Source organism: Marmota marmota, unplaced genomic scaffold (assembly GCF_001458135.2).
Source record: "Marmota marmota marmota unplaced genomic scaffold, marMar, whole genome shotgun sequence".
Classification (NCBI taxonomy): Eukaryota; Metazoa; Chordata; class Mammalia; order Rodentia; family Sciuridae; genus Marmota; species Marmota marmota.
In genome coordinates, this window is record NW_026000168.1 from 15,516,257 (window position 1) to 15,524,689 (window position 8,433).

The following is an 8,433-nucleotide window of genomic DNA, read 5'->3' on the forward strand; positions in this document are numbered from 1 at the left end:
TGATTTATGTTCAGTGTTTAGTAGGTGTATGTTTCCATTTCTCTTGGAGACATCCCTAGAGTGGAATTTCTGAATCATAGGATAGATCTATGTTTAGTAAACTGAAGAACAGTTTTCTATAGTGATGTACTGTTTTCACTCCCATCAGCCATGAATGGAGTTCCAGTGGCTCCATTTCCTAGTTAATACTTGATGGTGTCAGTGTTTTTTATTTCTGCCAATCTGGTAGAGATCAGGAAGGTTGTTTTTTTTAATTTTTTTGATAAATTCTGTTACTTAGGAATCTTATATTCCTTCATTTTAGGTTATCATCTTGAAGCTGCTGTCCCATTTTTGGCTCTACAGAAAAAGAGAAGTCAGGTGTTTTTCCCCTGGCTTTTGTATTCCTGTAGAATAGGGGTTTATGAGAAATAGGGAAAAGCTCTTGTGCATTGATGACATGGTTGATAGGGGAATATTCAAGGGATTTAGGAGAGACCCAGAATCTCCAGATAAGTTTGCAAGAACCTGAATGTAAAATGGACCTGTGTCCTCCTCCTAGGCAGGTGCTTTAGAGGAGAAATGGCTGTGGGGAGCCGGGCAGAAGAATCTCATTTTTATAACAGAGCTCGCTGAAGCCCAGATGCCATTGGGGCTGAGCAGTGTTTCCTATGCACTTGAGATGTGTTCAGACCTAGGAATAAGGGACAAACAATGACCTCTGTGGGAGGGTGAGCCCTCCTCAGATAGGAACAAAGATGTCCTAACAGGTGCCAATGTAGCTAAGTGATGATGTACAACCAGATGTTCCCCATGAGGTCTCCAGAACCATGCTGTGCACTAGAGGTACAGGAAAAGTTTGGCTTGCCTGATATTAAGATTTTCTTCACTGTGAGTACAGACTGAGTTCACTGACCCAAAGATCAAATTATCTTTCTTGCTCACCTGAGCTTGTGGACAGAAATTTGATCATGGTCCCACTTTTGACCCTGAATTGTGCTTATATTCCAGTATTTTCCCTTCTCTCCTTGAGCTGAAAGCAGAGAGAAGATCTGATTCTTCCAGAATCAGTGACCTCTTGTCCAAGGGCTTGACACAGAGTAGGGTTTGGGGTCTGGAGGAATCTGTCAAATGCCCGAATCAATGGATATTTATATTTCTTTGGATGCTTTGTGGTGTCCATAGCATGGTTTTCTGCCCATGGCAAACCTCTAATAATTCTTTGATTGAAAGAAATTTAAATGTTCTTGACCTCAGTTTCCTTGATTGTAAGTTCCTCCAGGGAAGGGTAAGAAGGAGCTACCTGGTTTAGCACTCACCATGGGTAAAGTCCTGAACTGTGTTAATCACTTTTGCCACCCTGGGAGGCAGCTCTGTGTACACCACACTTGATAGATAAGCACTGAGCCCCAAGGAAGGTTGACCGAGAGAGGGTGGGTGTGGGGAAGGGACAAAAATTTATAGAGCCCTCACTTTGTGCCAGGCATTGGTCTAAGCACTTGACATGCGTTAACTTCAGTGACCCTCACTACAATTCAGTGATGTTGATTCTGTGGTTATCTCCATTTTATAGATGGAGATATTGATGTGTGGGTTCTGAATACATGCGATTGCTGAGGACGGTGGTGAGATTTCAGTCCAGGCTGCCTGATTCCAGTGTTCCTTTTCCCAGTCCTGTGCCTGGGCTCTGCATGATCCCCTCTACCCAAACCTTCTCCTTTCCTACCCATCTCATCAGTCACCTCTTTATATCCCTTCACCTCTCCTGACTTCCCTGATGCCACAAGTAGGAAATGTTCATCTCTCTCTTTATTTCTTTGTTCCCATAGCACTTTATTTTAAGGATTTATATAAGTAAAGACTGTGATTTTATCTGTATTTGAGAGAAAACGTAAAGCAATAGTAACATAAGCAAGATAGAGGGTTGTTTTTTTCTCATGGCTGCTCTGCCATCCTAGTTTATCTCTCCTTCAATGACTACTAAAGCTGCAACCAGTACATACATTCCAAGGAGCAGGAAAAAAAGGAGAGTTTTCTCATTCCCTTTAAAGAGATGCCCAGAAACAGCAGTTTCCCTTTTATCTCATTGGTCAGAATTTAGTCACACGGCCACATCTTACTGCAAAGGAGGTTGGGAAATACAGTCTTTTAGTGGGATATGGGGAGGACTGGTTAAAAAGAAAACCAGTTTCTAAAGTAACATTGTTGCCTTAGTATGTATCAGTCATACCCAGGATGGCTTATTTAGCTTTCTCCTCAACTACAATATCTTAAAGGCAGCTCTTCATCATCTTCATCCTTAGCTCCCAAAGTCTAGCCCAAGTTGGAGACACCTGAGATGGGGAAACAAGTGATTACAGGTTGTTTCTTTGGCTGCTCTGTGGTCCATACCATACATAGTTCTCTGCCCATGGCAGACCTCGAATGTTGTTCAGTTGAAGGAAACATAAATCTTCTTGACCTCAGTTTTTCTAATTGTGAAATGGGTATAAATGACCTCAAAGGTCAACTCCAGTTTGGACATTCATGGTATGTATGAATGTAAAATAAAATTTGAAAAATATATGTCATTAAAGAAAGAAAGCCTAGCCAGAGATGGCTATTGTGAACTGCCTTTGTTCTTTCTGTATTTCTTCTCCATAAGCACATATACATGTTTGCAGATAAATAGAATCCCATTATACACACCATTTTATAACCAGTCATTTTCACTTTATAACATACTAAGGGACTTCTGCCTATAAAAAAGCCAGCTTGTAGAGATGATACTCTCAATAAACAGCTGGAACACCTGCATGAAACTGTTTCAAAGAAAATAAAAATCAGTTACAAGCTATCAAAATGCTCTCCAGAGAGCTAGGACTTGAGGGGCCAAGATCCCAATGTGAAGAGAATCACAGCGAGATGAGCCTGACATGCTTTGTATTTTTTTTCCATGAATCTGCCAGTTCATACAAGGCTGAGAAGCACAGAAGAAAACAGAGGCTAAGACCCGGGAGTAAGCAGAGCTTTCAGCAATCTCATGGTGCTAGAGAGAGAAAAATAATTCAAACTAAGACCACTTCTGGGCCATTATACGTTCTCTAAAACATTTATTGAATTCATAAAATTAATTGAATTCATAAAATTTTGACCTTTCAAAGAACCCCAGAGATAATGAAACCAAACGTTTCATTTTATGGATATTGTGGCAGAAGCACAGAGACATTGAGTAACTTTCCCAGGGCCCCACAAAAAAGTAGGCACAGCCTCCTAGTACAGACTTCTGTCACTGGATTGCTCTGTGGCTATTGCTGCTGTTCTCAGCTTTAACATCCCCATTCCTTTACAGCCATCCAAGCCAAAGAGAGAGAGAGAGATCAATTTAATCTTAGTTCTGGTTGAGGCCTTTTAATAAATGAAAGTGCTTTTCTAAAATGAAACCAAGCACAAATCCTTTTATAAAAATTATTGGTCATTTTTTCTGATTACCAAAGTAACATAAATTTACTTTAAAAAATTAGAAAATACAGATAAATAAAAACCCAAGAGTGCTCACAAACTTTTCTCCTTCCCACCAATCCTTGGTGTAGATACTTGAAGCTTTTTTATACATAGGTATAATTTTTCACAAAGTGATTTCATATATACCTAGTCTTTTATAACTTCCTTCCTTCCTTTTTTTGGTACTGGGGATTGCACCCAGGGGTACTTTACCACTGAGCTATATCCCCAGACTTTTATTTTATATTTTGAGATAGGGTCTTGCTAAGTTGCTGAGGGTCTTGCTAAATTGGAGAGGCTGGCCATGATCTTGCAATCCTCTTACCTCAGCCTCTGGAGGAACTGGGATTATAGACGTGCACCACCACATTTGGTTCATAACTTACTCTTTTCTTGGTTGGTGTGGTGATGCTGGGGATTGAACCCAGGGCTTTATACATGCTAGGCAAGTGCTCTACCAACTGAATTATATCCCCAGCCCCTATAACTTGTTTTTTAAGTGATCCTTCTCATCATGGTCAGTTTTCACATAATTCTGTATTCTCTTATGTGATTTTAACAGCTGGTTAATATTGTTAGTAGTCTATTCTATCAATGTGCCATAATTTATTGGGCACTGTATTATTTTTAGTCTTTTACTGTTACACAGAAATCTGCAATAGACATCTTTATGCTTTTCTTGGTGGTGTCCATGATTATTTTATCAGAGAAAAGTCTCAAAGTATGGAATAACAGAACTGAACCTTTTTAAAATTCTCAACATCTGGTTATAAATTACTCTGCATTTTATCAGTGTATGTTTCTCTAGCAATATGCACATAAGTATGGACGTTACTTAAGAGGAGATGGGGGGCAGGTCTTGTCATTCCAGCTTGCCATCTACTTTTCTTGCTCACTTTCCTTTAAATAGATAAAGAACTAGGAATGTAGCTCAGTGGTAGAGCACTTACTTAGGATCTGTTAGACAGTGGGTTCTACTCTCAGCATGATAGATAAATGGATGGATGGATGGGTGGATGGATAGAAAGACAAGCTTCACAGCATATAGTGTAACCAGATTTCACATGCAGACATCAGACTAACCACTTAAGGCCAAAACTTTGAACTGAGCCAGGGCCAAGTTGAAATAGCCAATTTTGATGACTAAATAACCATCTGACCACTTGGTCCACTTTGGTCCTGAAGGATGTAGTCCTACCCTCACAAATTGAGCAGGAAATAAATCAAGAGAAGGGCTATCTTGCCTACTTTAGAAAGCTACATTTCTAAAAAATGAGCTTTTGGAGCTCTCAGTGCCAGAGTGTGCAGTCCTCAAAGGGGTTGGCTGACTTCATGAAGTGATGGGTGGGGATCTGACTGGGCACTCTGCCCAGACCTACCAGTCCACAGTTTGGAGCACAGCCTGGGAATCCAATGTAAGTGGCATTCATTTCCTCCAGGTCTTTAGGGCTTTGTTATTATCTAGTGGTCCCCTGTGCAAATGAAAGATAATTCCTTTGGTTAGTGGGAGACTGAAAGTTATTAGCATTAAGTGGGATTTGTTTCAGAGTTGGGGGATATGGGTTCTATGGCTGATTGGGTGGGATACCTTCGGTAAGACCCTTCTCTCTGGGCCTTCCTCAGTTTCCCTATGTGAACAAGGAAGTAGTTGCCCTGGATTTGGTGAGACTTGATTCCTGTTTTCTAGAGGAGGAAGGAAGGGAGAGGACTCAAGTACCTGGCCCCTACCAGAGCCAAGCACCAGCTGAGCACTTTGTACATCTGAGTTTATCTGCTCCTAACAAAAGCCCTATAAGGGAGAGGACTTTTGTGTTTTTACTTTTCCTGCACTGATACATTTTCATCCCTTACCCACTCCTAGTCCTGGTGGTTTAAGAGTGGCTGAAACTGCCTCCTTGCTAGGGGTAGGCATGCAACTGAGGTGTGGCCAATGAGAGAAGCCATAATGGTGCCCGGACTGGGCATGTGACCCAGGCCAGGCCAATGGGAGTCAACCCTGGGATTTTTGCTGGAAGTATTGGAAAGGAGGTGATCTCTTTGGCAATTGGCCATTCCTACCTTTTTGTGGAAACAGCCTGCTAATAAGAGAGACACAAAAGAAGCAGTCGAGATTCAGAGAGAGGGGCTGGGGTTGTAGCTCAGTGGAAGAGTGCTCGTTTAGCATATGTGAGGCACTGGGTACGCACCACATATAAATAAATAAAATAAAGGTCCATCAACAACTAAAAAAAAAAAATATGTGTATATATATTTAAAAAAAAGATTCAGAGGGAGATGGGTTCATGACAACTTCATTTGAGCCCTGATATGGGCTGTGCTGAATCCAAGCATGCCTCTTATACTTTTTAATTCAAATAACCCTTTTTGACTAAATCAGTTGTTATTGGTATTATGTTATATGCAACTGAAAAAATCACTAAGATCCTGGATATAGCCTAGGCATTATTATTCTTGTTTTGTGTGCAGATAGAGAAACTGAGTCTCAGAGATGCAAAGTAAATGCAGAGATAGCAAGTGGCAGAAATATTTTTAGTCTGTGTTTTTCTCCTTATCTGTCATTTCTCTGCCAGAACTCAGGCTGTCTTGATTTCTTTCACAAAATACAGAAGTAGGAGCAGGGTTGGGGGCCCAGACTGATCCAGGTTCCAGAACTGGTTTGGCTGCTTCCTGATTGTATGATCTTAGGATAACTTAATGAATCTTTATGCTTTTGTTTTCTCATTTGGAAAATGGAATGACAAGAAAATCTACAGCATGGAACTGTTCTGAGGAGTGGGTGTACTGAACTCTCTATGTAAAGCTCTTCAGATAGTGCCTGTCCCAGTCATTTTATATAGGGGCTACCTATGAATTTTTTAATTTCCTGGCTGTATATTGTTATCCTGCCCCTACCCCTTATGGCCTGGGTTACCTAATGATATATTAGTTCCAAATGTCACAAGATAACACATACCCTGGTCACCAGGAGCTTTAAATGTCTGATCTTCGGTTTCTAAAATGCTGATTCTTCTAAAGATGCTGATGACTATGGGTTTAGCAGCCCTAAATCTGTCCCAGGAAGTGAAACTTTGGAGAGGAATTCCAAATAATCAGGCCTTTGCTGACTCGCAAGAAGGGAAGAGAAAGGGGATGGAAGTTGACCCAGCCATTTCAGAAGCTTTTACCCCCCCCCCCACTCTGTAAGCCCCACAGCTGTGCAGAGGAAATATCTTTCTTTTAGAGTTTATAACAGGTGTGACCCTGGGCGCCAACTCAGTTCCAAAGAGTGCATTAGCCTGATAAAGTGTAAAATACAAAGGAATCCCTGAAGAATAACCAGGGAGTGGGAGGGGCTTGCTAGGGTTTCAGGGTGGGTCCTGATTGAAGGTTATGTTAAAGTATAGAGAGCTTGTCAGAGAAGCAGGTGGGAAAACCTTGTTTCTATGATTTACAGCAGTCAGAGGGGGTGCCCAGGAAAGTAATATGCCTGCTGGGTATCATGAATCAAAAGTCTCATGTCTCTGGACATTACTAATGACCCTTGAATCCCCACCTTGCAGACAGGCTTGGTGTCTATGAGCTATTATTTGTGGAGCACTTACTAAGCCCTTTAAATAAATGGCATCATGGAATTTTCCAACAGCACTGCTAAGATGAAGATAATAGCATGACCTTGGAACTTGGGGTCAGGCAGCATTGGATGGATTCTCAGTTGTTCTACATGTGGCTTTGTGCAAGCCACTTGGCCTCTCTGTGCCTTTGTCGTCTTATCTGTGAAGTAGGGGTAGTGATGGCTCCTACATTCAGGGTGGTGTGAGGATTTGCTGGGTCAGCACTATAGAGCTTTGAGGACCCTGGCAAGATGATGGCTACTTCGTTTTACAAACATGGACCCTGAAGACAGAAAAGGGGATCACTCATCCACAATCCCCATGCATTACCTGTGAAAATGAGCCCCAATCTTCTTTTGAGTTGACCCCACAACCCCTGAAATTGCCTTGTACTGGGAAGAGGCTGAAATACTCCCATAATACCCAATCCTCCTTCCCCATCTGAAGTGATAACTGTTAAGAAATTCAAATGGGGTTTTCCTGGCACTGAGGAATGAGAGAGAGTGGGGTGGGGAGCGAGAGGGGGGAAAGGGGTGAAGGAAGGAAGGAAAAGAAAGAAATCAACCCCAATCTCTCTCAGCTACAGGAACCAAAGCAGTAAGAATCTGGGTGGTGTTCCTGAGGTCCTAAAGAACTACACCCCCACTCGAGTTGGCACAGGTTGCTAATTGAAATGTATGTTGAAATGTAAACTCGGGCTGGAGGTGTAACTCAGCACAAAGCCCTGGGTTCTAGCCCCAGCACCGGAAGAAAAAAGTGGGGGGAAGAAGAAAAAGAAACCAACTCATTCATCAGGAGGGATTAAATAGGAGGGTGTAGGGTTGTTGACCTGGGGGAGGGGGGTCTCTTTCCCAGTGGAACCTCAAGGCCTCTAGGGGTAGGCTTCCCACTCTGTCAGTCTTGAAGTCTTGACTGTCTTTTCTTATCTAGGGTCTAGCAGGGCATCACAGTTTGTCCTTATCAATACATGTGCGGTTGACTTTGCGGAACATGGTCTCATCCCCATTCTCTTAACTATTTTCATGTGTTTGCGTGCCCCAGGTGCACGCGTGGCGGAGATATCTCTACTCTTACCTTTTCCCACACGCCAGGAACCATCCCCCGCGCGGAGCCGAGGCTGGTGTGCCCCACGGGAGTAAGACAAGGAGGAAGGTGTGGGAGCTGGAGGCGTGGGGTACCCCGCGAGCACTGGGCGCTGGTCCCCAGCCTCCTCCCGGAGGGTGATGGGCGGCCCGCTGTGGCTCCTCCCCCGCGCCCCGCCCCCGCCGCGCCCCCGCGGCACCGAGCAGCCTGGCCATAGCTGCCGCCGCGCCACCAACTTTCCCCGGAGCCGGCACCGGTGAGTCGGAGTGGCGCGGCAGGTCGCGACGGGGCGTAAGTG